Raw genomic sequence first — 13,426 nt, 5'->3', positions numbered from 1 at the left:
TGCCTTCTGTAAATTGTCCCATATGAGAAATCTCTCTGAGAATTTAGGACCAGAAAAGTTTGTTGAGGATCTTGCTTTCTTCTTTGCAATAATGAGGATGATGTATTTCCTACTTCATGCCTTGTCATACTGCTATCACTCCATCACTTGACCTGCCAGGATGCTGAGAATCAAGAGTCACTCATTCACACAATTCAACATATTGTCCTCTGTTTGAATATTTGGATTTATCCTTTGACTTCCCATCTTTGTCTCTATGTCTTGAGAAAGGGAAAGAATACATAAATCAGTACAACTGATTTTAAAACCATGTTTTGTTATTAAAGAAGTTGAGAAAATAGATGTATTTAAAGCCAAGTAAGATAGAGAAGTTAAAATGGCTTAGGATTGATATTTTAAGAGGTAGATAAAGGAGGCTATAAAAGTAACTTCAGAGTATTCTGTAAAAAAAAAAAAAATCTTATTTTCTGGTGTGGTGGCAGGACTTAAAACAATAAAACTTAGTTAAATGAAAACAATAATTCATCCAAAGATATTTATCAAGGTTCTACTATGTGTATGACACAATTCCTGCCCTTAGGGAGTTTTCTCTTATAAGTATGAACAGGCAATTTCACTATATTATAGCATTTGCTATTTTAAAGGAAATATGGGCTGCCATAGGACCAAATTAGCAAGCACTTTTGATTTGAATTTAGGGTAGACTTGAAGAGGAAGCATTTTCAAAAGACCAGATGGAAGACAACAAAGAAATGTATCCAGAGGAAGAGGGAAGGGAAGGAGGCTCCAGAGAAAAGACAAAAAATTTGGAAAGACTTTGAATTATGAGTGGACACAGAGACTCCAGGGAACTAAAATATGTTAACAATGTGTTAGCCAGCACCTTCTCTCTCAGAGGCATTGAGGTTAATCTAATCTTCAGGATCCATGACTACAAATCTACTGTTAAAATTAATTACCTTATTAATGGTGATTTCATTATTCAGAGAGTAAGAATACACTCATATTTAATCTATAGTGATTACAAAACATTATTTAGAGAATGTTCCCAATTATATGTGTTACCGTGTAGTCTATGTATATATCTATAAGTATGACCTAAAAATAGCGACTTAAGGGGGATAGAATCTTCTTTCTCTTTCATGTAAAGCTCTGGATATATTCAGTCCAGGAATGCTGTGGTTTTCCCATTATCAGGGAGCAGCTTTCTGTTGTGTGGCTTCCATGCTCGATACTAAGTCATGGTAGGATCGCTGGCTCTTCCTGCTCTTGAAAGGGAAACAAAGGTACATACTTTTTTTTTTTAAGAAGTTGCTATAGTAGAGCTATTTTTATTAATCAATCAGAATGCAGTTATGGGGCAATACCTCGCTGTGGTTTGGGGCTGAAAAATGAAGTCTTTACTCAAGGTGGCAATGAGCTGATAAAAATTGTTAATATTTAAAGTGGAGAAAACATATTCTAAAAGATTACCCGGTTTCTGATACCATATTCATATAGCTATAGCTATCTCTGTATCTATAAAATAATGTTTACATATGTGCAGGTCTACCTCTATAAAAAGACAAACCACAAGATGTGAAAAGAAATTACCTCAAACTTGGTGATTTCCCACATTGTAGACAAATTCCTTCATTATGAACAGTTAAGTTGCATCTTATTCATTGACCTGATTGTTGAACCAATAAAATCGGGCTAATAAAAATTGTATAACACAACAAGCCACATTCTCTATCAGCTGTTTGAAAAGCGGAATAGAGATATTTACCTAGCTATAGCAAGCTGAGGATTTAATTTACCCGCAACATGGTGATTAATGTTTAGAAGTTTGGGTGGTTATTAATCATCCATAGAATCACCCTATTTCTCAAGGTATTTTGCCAATGTACACTTTACTCCATATCCTTTGTATAATATCTGGGGAAATGAATAGCTCATATTCTATTTATGTAAAACGGCATCTCTCAAAGGTATTGTGGCAATTATCCAGGGAACCCAGGTAATTTTTAAATGGTTTTGCTTGTACAATTTTAACAAACACAAGTTTTGGATCTAAATTGTCTGGATATTTGCACTTACGTTATACCTCTTTTTAAAGTGGGATTATTGCAAAAAACCAAAGTCTATGTGAGAATAACTGAAGTAGAAACGCAATGATTATATGGGGTAGTACTGTCAGTTAACGGAGTCAAATAAAGAAAGGAGTTATTTTTCTAGTCTCTAATTAGATTCGATCAAAAGTCAAATTTTACAGTTGCTTCTGTTAAAGTGAAGTTTCCGAATTCCCCCTCCCGCAATTTTTGTTAGACTTGGTCATTTCATTTTTCCTTAAAATAGTACAGTTCCCTTTTTATAGCACAAGCCCACAGTGGTCTGGGATGGGTGTATATAAAGAGGACCTTTCCCTTCCTGGGCCCTTCTCTCTCTAACCTCACAACTTGAAACTGGATTGGCCCAAGAAGGCATGGATGTCAAACCATATATCTTTTATCTTTCCAAAATTGCATAATAACAAATATCACAGAAATAATAAAATTATTTTGCAATTTAATATATAAAATTTTTATTCACATTTTGTACTCTTTCATATTTCAGACTCTTTAAACACATTATTTCTTTGGAGTTTGGGACTTAGGGGAGAATTATAAGAGTGTGAGCATTATGGGTGTATCAGCTGGTAATAAGCTGCTGTGTTTTGCTCTGTATACTTAACTTTGCTGGGACTTTGATGCTTATGGAGTTACACTGGCAGTTTTAATATTTTCTCATGCCCACAGGTAAAATATTTGGGCACAACAATTTGTGGTGATGTCTTTATTGTTTACAGATGAATCTGTGTAATTCTTTAATGTAACATTCTACTGCGGTTCAGTAGACTTCAATTCTTTGAACAATTATATCGATTCTCTGCTTTTGATAAGTTTAGAATACAAGATGTAGTAAGCACAAAATGAAGTTGGCAATTATTCTGTGCATTTGGGATATGTAGATAGGCAAACCATGAAATTTAAGGACAATATAGTCACTTTTGGACCTAAATTATCTGTACTGGTTTCCCCCATCAGTTAAATGTACCATAAAATTGTCAGTTTTCCACATTACTTCAAGCTCTATAAATCTGGAGAGAGGAGAAATTTTAAACAGAAAGGGGTGAAGATAATATTTTAAAGGTCACAGGGGGCATAGTATAAATGGTTTAAATATTATTACCTTCTGGATCTTTCTCAAATTGGTAGCAATTGGATATCAGGACTTGTTAATGTACTAGTTTTTGTACCAGAAAGCAGGAAAACTGGGTTCTCATATCTGTGTTTTACCAGTTACATAAACAAGAGAATAGTGTAATGATAAACTTATCTGCCTAAAGACACTGTTTTATTTTGTCGTCCATCGGAGCTACAAGACAATTATGCGACAAATCCAGGCTGCCACCTGATTTTGTCAATAAAGTTTTGTCGGAACCCAGCCCTGCCTATTTATTTAGGTATTGGCTCAGTCTGCTTTCATGCTTCAGTTGCAGAGCTGAGTAGTCGCGACAGAAACTTTGTGGCCCACCAAGCCAAAAATATTTGCTATCTTGTCCTTTATGGAAAAAAGTCACTGGCCTCTGCTATATTGGCTGTACTATTGTTATGCTGCACACATCCTTCTGTGGATGAGTGGCAGTTTCTGATAATTAATCATATGTTTTGTTTGAGGTCATCATACCCTTTGAATGTGCTTGAATCCAACACGGCAAAATGTTTCTATGTCAGGAAGGAAAGGTATAGATGGTCATAGTAGACCTGTTAGACAAATAGAAAGCAGATTTCTCTTAGGCAATCAGTTTGCCCTCTTTTGTGAGCATGAAATTCATTTTATAATTTTAGAGAGGAAAATGTGGTCTTAAGCATGGGAAAAAGTTTTAAAATATCTTATATTCTGTAATGTGATCTACCTTCTCACTGCTTGTTTCAACTCAGAAATAAAATATAACTCCCAAATGTGAAGGACTTTCCTGGGCTGTGAAATTGATAAGATCCAGACTCTTCATCTGGAAAATTTTCTCAAGCCTCTTCCCTTCCAATTCTCACCCCTTTCTGTCTGCGTATTTGAAAGAAAAGAATATTCCTTTAAATATGGGGCTCATATTTGCATGTGTGTGTTTTTTTTTTAAAGCAAAGGCAGTACATTTATTTTACAAAGAGTTACACTAAATTAAAAAATAGCATATAACAAAATAAAACACATATCAAAATGATTCACAGACCTTTCTAGTTCAAAAACAACAGCTATTTTCTCCAAGTGGGTATACCATAGTAATAGTGTGACATGTAAAATTACTTTAAAAGGAAAGAAAATTATTTGTTGCTCTCCTCCACTACTGCATCCTCTCCTTGGTTCTAAATAATCTATTGATTTATTTCTCTATTCAGTAGAGGGTTACTGCATGCCCCGTTATTTCTTCCTCTTTCCCATTCCCAGGGGCAATTGCTCATCACTCTATAACTGTATAATAGCTCCTAGAGTGTCCTATTCTTTTCTTGGCTACTATTAAGAATCCAAGTGATTCCTGAACAGTTATTTTGTTATATGTTGCAACCACAACCTTGGTCTCTCATCATAGCCTATATTAAACTAAATATAAACTAGTTTTGCTAAAAGATCAACATCAACCTTATTTAGGTAAGTCAAATAGAAGAAAAAAAAAAGATGGGGACATCAGGGAAGATGGCATAAGAAATTCATGCCTCAATCTTGACTAGACCAGAAATGAAACAGAAAATAAGGCTGAAGCCACATGTCTCCATCTCTGAGCCCAGAATCATACAGTAGGTACTGGGAATTTGGCATGTGTTGAATACTGAAAACCAACGGAGCGCCATGCCTGATTTGGGACCAGAACTTGAGATTTGAAGCTATGGAGTAGAATGTGGTCCAGCATTACAGCTGTATAAGACTCCAGGGGATGTGGGAAGCTGAGGATGAGCAGGAATTGAGTCAAGCCACCTGCTGGCCCAGTGACTGCATGTGTGGTATTTTCAATTCTAGATTCTATAAGAAATGTTTAGTATGTTAAAAATTTAGGTTACTCACTAAAAGACCAGAAATACAATGTTTAGTTTCAAACAGTAGAAGGAAACAAAGGAGGGTAATAAAGATAAAATTGTCGATCTCTGGAGAAGACAGGAAAGAATAAGAGGAGGTGGAATGGAGGGAGGAGGAGGAAGGAAAGGAGGAGGAGAAGAAGGAGAGTATATAAAAAGGGAAGTGGATACAAAATAATAATTATAGAAATTCTAAAGAGTCTACTGAAAATAATGTAAATGATTAAACCCATTTATTAAAAGACCAAAATTGTCTGGTTAAACAAATAATAAAGATCCAGTTGTATGCTATATACTTGATTCACACCTCCAAGAACCCCTCTTCTCCTGAAAGAGCAAAAATAAAGGAATGGAAATAAAAATATCTGGCACACACTGAGAAAAAGAAAGCTGCCTTAACAATGATACTCTCAGGCAAAATATTATTTAAAGCAATAAGAAGGACATTGCATTAATAATTAAAGGAATGACATGCCAGGAATATATAAAAATTACAATATATCCTAATCATATTATCCAAATTCTATCAAGCAAGAGGGCAGAAAATTATAAATAGAAACTCACAATCTTGTTTATGATTTTAATACATATTAGACACAGTAGGTCAAGTAAATAAAGACATGAGAAATTTAAAAAAGAAATGGACAAACTTGACCTAACACATATATACATAGAGAGAACCCTACATTCAAGAAATAGATTATTTTCATAGAGAATATTTGGGAAAAATAATTTAATTTTTTAATCACTTATTTTTACTTGCAAATCAAAAGTTAATGTGTATACTAAACCTAAACATTTAGATAATGAAGACACTAACAAAATAACTTTCAAAAGAATTATCATCAACCAAATACCATACTCTGAGGGCAATGTAAGTAAACAAGAAATTTATATTAAAAGTTGTTTTCTATGGTAAATTTGGAAACTTAAAAATACATTCTTAAAACCCATGAATTTCAAGAGGAAGTGGAAATCACACATTATTTGACACAGAAAGCAAAAGAACCATGTGCTAAAATACGTAGGATGCTTTTAAATGAGAGGGAATTTCATAGATTTAAATGCATTCATGAAAGATTAATTGAATCATTTTTGTGTTCAGTTGGAACAGTAAAAAAGAACAGAATGTACCTAAGAAAAATAGAAGGAAGGCTCTAAAGATATAAGCAGAAATTAATGAAATAGAAAGAATAAGCTCATATAACTCAAGATTAAGAATGGACAAAAAACTCAAATAGACATTTTTCCAAAGATATATAAACGGTAAATAGACACATGAAAAAGTGTTCAACATCACTAATCATCAGGGAAATGCAAATCAAAACCACAGTGAGGCATTAGCTCACATCTGTTAGAGTGGCTATCATCAGAAAGACAAGAAATAACAAGTACTGGTGAAGATGTGGGGAAGAGGGATCCCCTGTGCAATGGTGCTGGGGATGTACATTGGCACAGCCAGTGTGGAAAGCAGTATGGATGTTCCTCAAAAAATAAAAAAGTAGAAACACCATATGATCCGGCAGTCCCAATTCTGGGTATATATCCAAAGGGAATGGAATCACTATCTCGGAAAGAAATATGCACCTTCATGTTCATTACAACATTACTTAACAATAGCCAAGACTTGAAAAGGACCGAAGTATCTGTTGACAGATGAAAGGATAAAGAAACCGTGGTATATATGTAGACTGGATTATTATTTATCCCTTAAAAAAAGGTAATCCTGCCATTTGTGAGAGCATGGATGAAACTGAAGGGCATGATGCTAATGAAACAAGTCAGGCACAGAAAGACAATACTGTATGATCTCATTTAATATGTGGAATCTAAAAATACTGAACTCTGAACTCACAGAAACAGAGTAGGTTGGTGGTTGCTAGGGATGAATCAGGAGGCAAGGGGCAGGTAGGGAAAATGGATAAGTTGGTCAAGGGCTAGTTATAAGATATTCTAGTTATAAGATGTCTAATACATAGCATGGAGACTGTAATTAACAATACTGCCCTGTGTACTTGGAAGTTGCTAAGAGAGTACATCTTCCAAGTTCTCACCACATACACAAAAAAGTAAGGGAAAAATGGTAAAAAAAAAAAAAAAAAATTGAATGTGTTAGCTAGGCTGATTGTGGTAATCATTTTGCAATATATATATATCAAATCATCACATTATACACCTTAAACTTACACAGTGTTGTATGTCAATTATATCTCAATAAAGCGGGAAAAAAGAAAGGATGAAGGAGGAAAGCTGGTCCTTCTAAAAGACTAGTAGAATAGATAAATTTATAGTAAGCGTGATTCCATCTGTTCAGAGGACCCAGAACAAATACCTAGATGGAGTTACATATATCTCAGCTATGTCTAAATCCATGTCTGTGTATATCTACATTTACACTGTTATCAGTATCACCTATGGCTGTATTAACTATATCTGTAGCATCTCTATCTTCTAGAGCAAGATTTCTCAACCTTAGCACTGTTGAAATTTGGGGCCTGTTCAGTTGTTCATAACGGCCTGTACTATGCATTGTAGGATCTTTAGCAGCATCCATGATCTCTGGCCTCTAGATGCCAGTGACATCCATCCCCCTTCCTTCAAGAGGAGATAAAAATTTCTCCTTGCTTTATTACCAAATGTCCCCTGGGAAGCAAATTCATCTACCATAAGAGCCTAATACCCACTCTAGATATGGATGTGTAATCTGTATCCCTATCTTTCACTGTCTCAATGAAAAGAGTTCAGAGGTAAGAAATCAGAGTCTATATCCAGTATTTTATGGATGACTTACCCTACCTGGGACTAGGATTTCTCTGTAAAATGTAGATGATAATTTCTACCTTATCTTCTGTGTGGCTTGTTTGGGTGTTGAAAGGAGAGAGTAGGTGTGAAAATCTTTGAAAAACCCATTTGTGCTAACATGACAAAGATAAAACAATAGATATGATAATAGAATAGCAATAGAAATGATAATAAAACAGCAATTTGACCCTGTAATTATTGTGCAAACACAGGAATTAATGTTATATGGACATTGAAGTGGTTTATTAAAAAAAAAAAAGAACCAAAGCCAGGAGACTTGACGTGGGATGGTAACTTGGTTATTTGATGATAGATAACTACAGGCAAATCATTTATTTCATAGTTTCAAGCATTCAGTTCTTAATTGCTAACACAGGAATAGTAACCCAAGCCTTGTAGAATTTGGGGGAGAGATAAATCCATTGCTATATGTGGATAAAAATACTGGCCCATAGAAGGTACAAGAAAAAAATATTTGTAGAATCCAGTCAAACCTCTTTCTTGTAATGTCCCGGGGTATTTCCTTTTGAAACTGGACTTTTTCTTTAGTCTTCTTGAGGGGTTTCTCTATTCCATTTTCCTCAATCCCTAGCAATCTTACATACTATTCATTTTTTCTTATGGGGTCCTAAGATTTTATTCTCTGTCCACGATGACTTCTACTGCTTTGTCATCCAAAAGGATACAATTCTCCTATTTGCAAATTTTGGAGAGTATTCCCAATGACACTACGCTTAGAATAAATACCAGCTCTGGTAATAAGACACGATTCAACCAAATTACCTTTGTGTAATAGCTAACCAGTACCATGTATTCAAATATTAAGGACTAAAACCCAAACGTGTCCTTCTTTAAAGAATAACATCCCTGCAGTGGTTACTAACAGTTAAAACTGTTTCTATGTTTATGCCATAAATCCTTTGTTTTAAAAGTCAGTGTCTCAGCTGTGAAAATTCTCTTTGTGGTTAAACTTGGCAGAAAGGTTGACACTCCAGAGTGATATTTTCCTCTTCTCAAGTTTAGAGGGAAAGCCATTAGTTTATTTTTAAGATCTTAGCAGGAAGACAAGGGAAGGGAGTGCCAACAGAGATGTTTCAAAGGCTTTTTATTGCTAGAAAATTGAATAACCAGTTGGCTTTATTTTAAGCAATATGGTAACATGTAAACTTGCTTTGGACTTGTGAGGATCCTCTCCCACATATGATACCACCAACCAGTGTAGTTGATTGTAATTTTCTCTTTTAACATGTAAAGGGGATTCTGGCCCATGCGCAGTTACTCCCTTTCTTCAGAAATTTCATAAGGATTTTTAGTATGGAAAGTTATTGAGCATGCAAGGTTCTGCGGATGAAAAGCTCCCAAAGCATGCATTGACAAGGAGGACCAGGGTTGTTACAGTTTGTTGTGTCAATGATTTGCAAATAATGGGTCTCTAGGAGATTTTTAAATTGCAGCTTTCACTCCAGGCCATGGTGCTTTTTAGGATGAGCTGAGTTGCTCTGAGGCTTGGCACTCTTCAATGCACCTTAGGCAGGGGCTCTAATACTTCCACTGAGATCATAACAGCTGGCCATTACAATCAATCTCAATGACATATTTTTCTTGCATTTTTTCTTTTAATAAAAAACAAGAAAAACACACTCAAAAGACAATATTAAAGTTGTAACTTAAGCCAGCTGAAGTGAAGTGCTTTCACTGAAAGCCTTCAACACCATGAATCAAGCCTTTACAGAACCATATTTAAGCCACACATTGATTACAATATGGATACTTCAACACCTCATTCTAAAGGGGTGAATTTGAGTCAGTTAAAATGGCACCAAAAAGACATGAATTGTACATGGAATTAGGAAATGTGGGACAATCAAAGCATGCATTATGGATCAAAGTACATGAAGACTCTATATTAATAGTTCCCCAAAGTACAAGACATTTGGTATGTCCTAAGTTTGAATATCTCAAAAATCACACTTCTGTTTTTTGCATAGCTGACTTTTAATTTGTCAAAGTGTCTAACTCAGGATCACTGAAGTTAATCTAGTACTGTGGAATTAAGGAAATAAAGAGAATTTTTTAGATCACTAACGTCTCTTAGGATTTGACAGCCTGAAGATCTCTTCAGGTGGGTGATATGCAGGAATACCCCGTGAATGTAACACTGACTAATCCACGTAAAGTTAAAATCTGAGAAAATACATTTGTTGATAGGAGATCCTCCAACTAAGTATAATTTTGTCTTATGGATCATTAAAGAACTGATGGTTATCTATAAATATGACTTTGAACAGGAAAATGCACAGGATATGTTTATGATTTTCAAGGGTTCCTATGGGTTTATCTTGTTTTTACTTGAAAATTGTGAGATCTTGTGCTGCAAAGATACCATCTTCTATGTTATTTATCACTCACTCAACTTCTAGCAGAAAGCCTGACACAGTGGACAACAAATATTTGTTGAAATTGGGTTATCGAATGACTACAGTGCCTGTGCCAAAAGTTCTGTCAACATTTCCAGACAGCTCTGGCCAAAATTGAAAAGGGAATTTGAGAAATATTCAGAAAGTTAGAAAAAGTCAGTGTGAATCAGACACTGACTGCTATCCACAAACTGATATAAAATCATTAATATATTCTTGAGAAATTATAAGTGATGGGCATTAAGTGTAAACAGACAATCATGAGAACATGAACTGTTGAAATCAGATTTTTAACTTGTAATTATGTTAAACCAAGAAGGAGTTCCCTCTCCTAGAAGATAGCAAGAGATGTTACAAAATGGAAAAGAAGTATTCAGGGAAGGAATTAAGGTTTTTAGTAACTGGAATATACTGATGGCAAGCTTATTTAAACCTATAAGAAGAAGAAAAAAAGGATTGCATTAAGGCAACTAACAAAAGAGATGAGTTGTGATTTTTCTCACCTTTTTTTACCCAGAACATTTCTTTGGTCTTTCAAATTTTTGACGGAAAGGATTTGGATGTATTTTCCATTATAAACTGGCAGTGGACAGAGATGTCAGTAACGTGTTGAAGGATACAAGCAGAGTTGAATGATGTAAATAGGAAATCCTGGTTGATGGCAAAGTTTGAGAAAACAACGGCCAAGATGCAGAAGGGGAAAAAGGCTCCATATACGATTTAATGAGAGGTAGCGTCATCGGCACATAGTAGAAAGGGGCAGATAAGTAGACTTAGACATAGGAAAAAAACAAACAAACAAACAAAAACAAACCCTGGGATATATTCCAAGAAATGGAAATTCAGACTTAGGGAAGAGAGTTTGGGGATGGAGTTCTATACATTTTATTCAATACATTTTGACACTTACAAGAATCATAATAGAATTACTTGCTTCAATCAATGCTTCAAAGTTTCCCAGCAGCAAAAACTATGAAACCATCCCATTTCAAAGCCATCTGGGCATGATCTTATTTTGAGGCTTAAGTTCCCCAGCCATGTGTTGAATGGAGTGAAAGAGGAATGCTTTTTTTGGAGCTGAAGTCTATGTCCAATCTCTGGAAGTCTAAGCGGATAGTCTTGAGTTCTCTTTTCTTTTTCTCTTCTTCTTCTTTTTTTTTTTTTAATGTTGTATATCTTTATGTCTACATCCTGAAATAATTCCCTAAGAGTCAGAAACAGGTGAAAAGCCTTTTGTGGGATGATCCATGCACTCAGCTGCTTTAGATTAACTATGAATAACGTGCCTTTCAATGCAATTAGATCTAACAAGGTGCACGTGGAGTTGATGGGGGCCACCTTGTATCCACATTATCTAATCTGTTAGTTGGCATTTCAATCAATTGATTTGACCTTGATTTTGATGGCTGTCTGGCACAAAGAATTTCCTGGCGTATCCACCAACTTTCCTGAGTATGGTGCTATGACCAATATTTAAAAACTAATGAATAAATTAAATAAAAGAGAAGTCTCCCTAAAAACCATGGGAGCTTGATGTTAACAAGTACTTTACTATTGGAATTAAACTGTACAGAGAGTGGTACTTTTTCTCTTAATATTGATTTTCAGTTTTTTTTCCATATCTCAAATTATTTTGGCATTAAGGGCTAAATTGCCCCCAAATAAAATTTGATCTGCTCTAGTATTATAGAAATAGACAAAAATAAGATAGAAACACCAACATTCTCAAGGAGGCAGATTTTTCTAAAGGCAAATGAAACTTACCATACTTGCTTATTTAGGGTGAAGATGTTTGTAAGGAATGTGGCTTGGTCTCTTTAAGCTCTCTATAAATAAATAAAGGGGTCTAATTATTTCAGACTGTCCTCTTTAAATCAACAAGACAATGACGTGTACAATAAGTATTTTAATGTGGGTGTCAAAGTCAACATCAGTAGGTGATTACCCCATTTTTAGCATTTCCTTCCCACAAGAATTTTAAGGAAAGTGCTTATTTTTCTAGAGTGCTTAAATATGACTTAATCCAGAGAAGCCCGTGACTATGTGTTGGCAAACTAATGTTTTGACAAGAAATAAATCAATGCGTGTGGACACGGGTGTATATGAATCACCCCAATAAAACATTTCGTCAAGATATGTCTTTCAAACCAATCTGTCTGTCATAATTCTTGGGCCAAATGTTTAATGAACAGTTCATCTAAACACTACTGTCAAGAGAGAATGTTATTGGCTGTCAGCTGCCCACATGCAAGTGATTAATAAAGTGACAAATTCAAGATCAAAGCTTTCAAGGTCTAGGACATATTTAGCAGTGAGTGTACGAGATACGGGTTTTTGAACAGAGATTGCGCCTCCGGATCTGATCACGTGAACATCCTACACAGTATTTAATATGCTCCCTCCATTTTGTCAGCCCACTGTCTAAAATATTTGAGGATAGCATTTGGAAATTAGAAAATGGTTTTTCACTGTGTTGCCTGGACTAAAATAGAAGATTGTTCCAATGTGCATTAACTAGGAATTCAGGGCTAATTGCTGATGCTGAATCAGAAATTACGGCAATGTCTTATTTTTCACTTATAAACACAAAATATGTACAATTTGTTCTATATATTGCTACCCAACACCTTTTAAGTAAATAAAAGCATTTTATTCTCTGAGTTTGTAAAATTTCATAAATAGTAAAATTTCAGAAAACATTAATGTTTCCTTGATCAGAATGAATGATATTTTCTCCAAATGTTCAAATGAACAACTTTCAAATTTTGCATTTTATTAAACTTTATTAAGTAGTCAATAATTTGAAAACGTGACTTTGAAGTCAAAGCCTTTCCTAAGTGTTTCAATATTATTTATATGTTATGACATTAGTAACACCTAGAAGTTAATAACCTAAATCTATTTGTTTATGAAATATATATGTATTTCTATGACAAAAAGTGTGTGAAATTTATTGGTTAATATGTGGAGCATGCCAATTGCACATTCTATATGTGCAAAGAGAATGCTATATCAAAGAGAATAGAAATTTTTTAATGTTTAAATCTGCTAAATTGTACTTAAAACAATTTAAATCTGCTAAATTGTACTTAAAACAATTAATCCAAGAATATATAAAGA

Source organism: Leptonychotes weddellii, chromosome 4, assembly GCF_054177405.1.
Source record: "Leptonychotes weddellii isolate Sample4059 chromosome 4, ASM5417740v2, whole genome shotgun sequence".
Lineage (NCBI taxonomy): Eukaryota > Metazoa > Chordata > Mammalia > Carnivora > Phocidae > Leptonychotes > Leptonychotes weddellii.
This window is presented reverse-complemented; position numbering follows the sequence as displayed.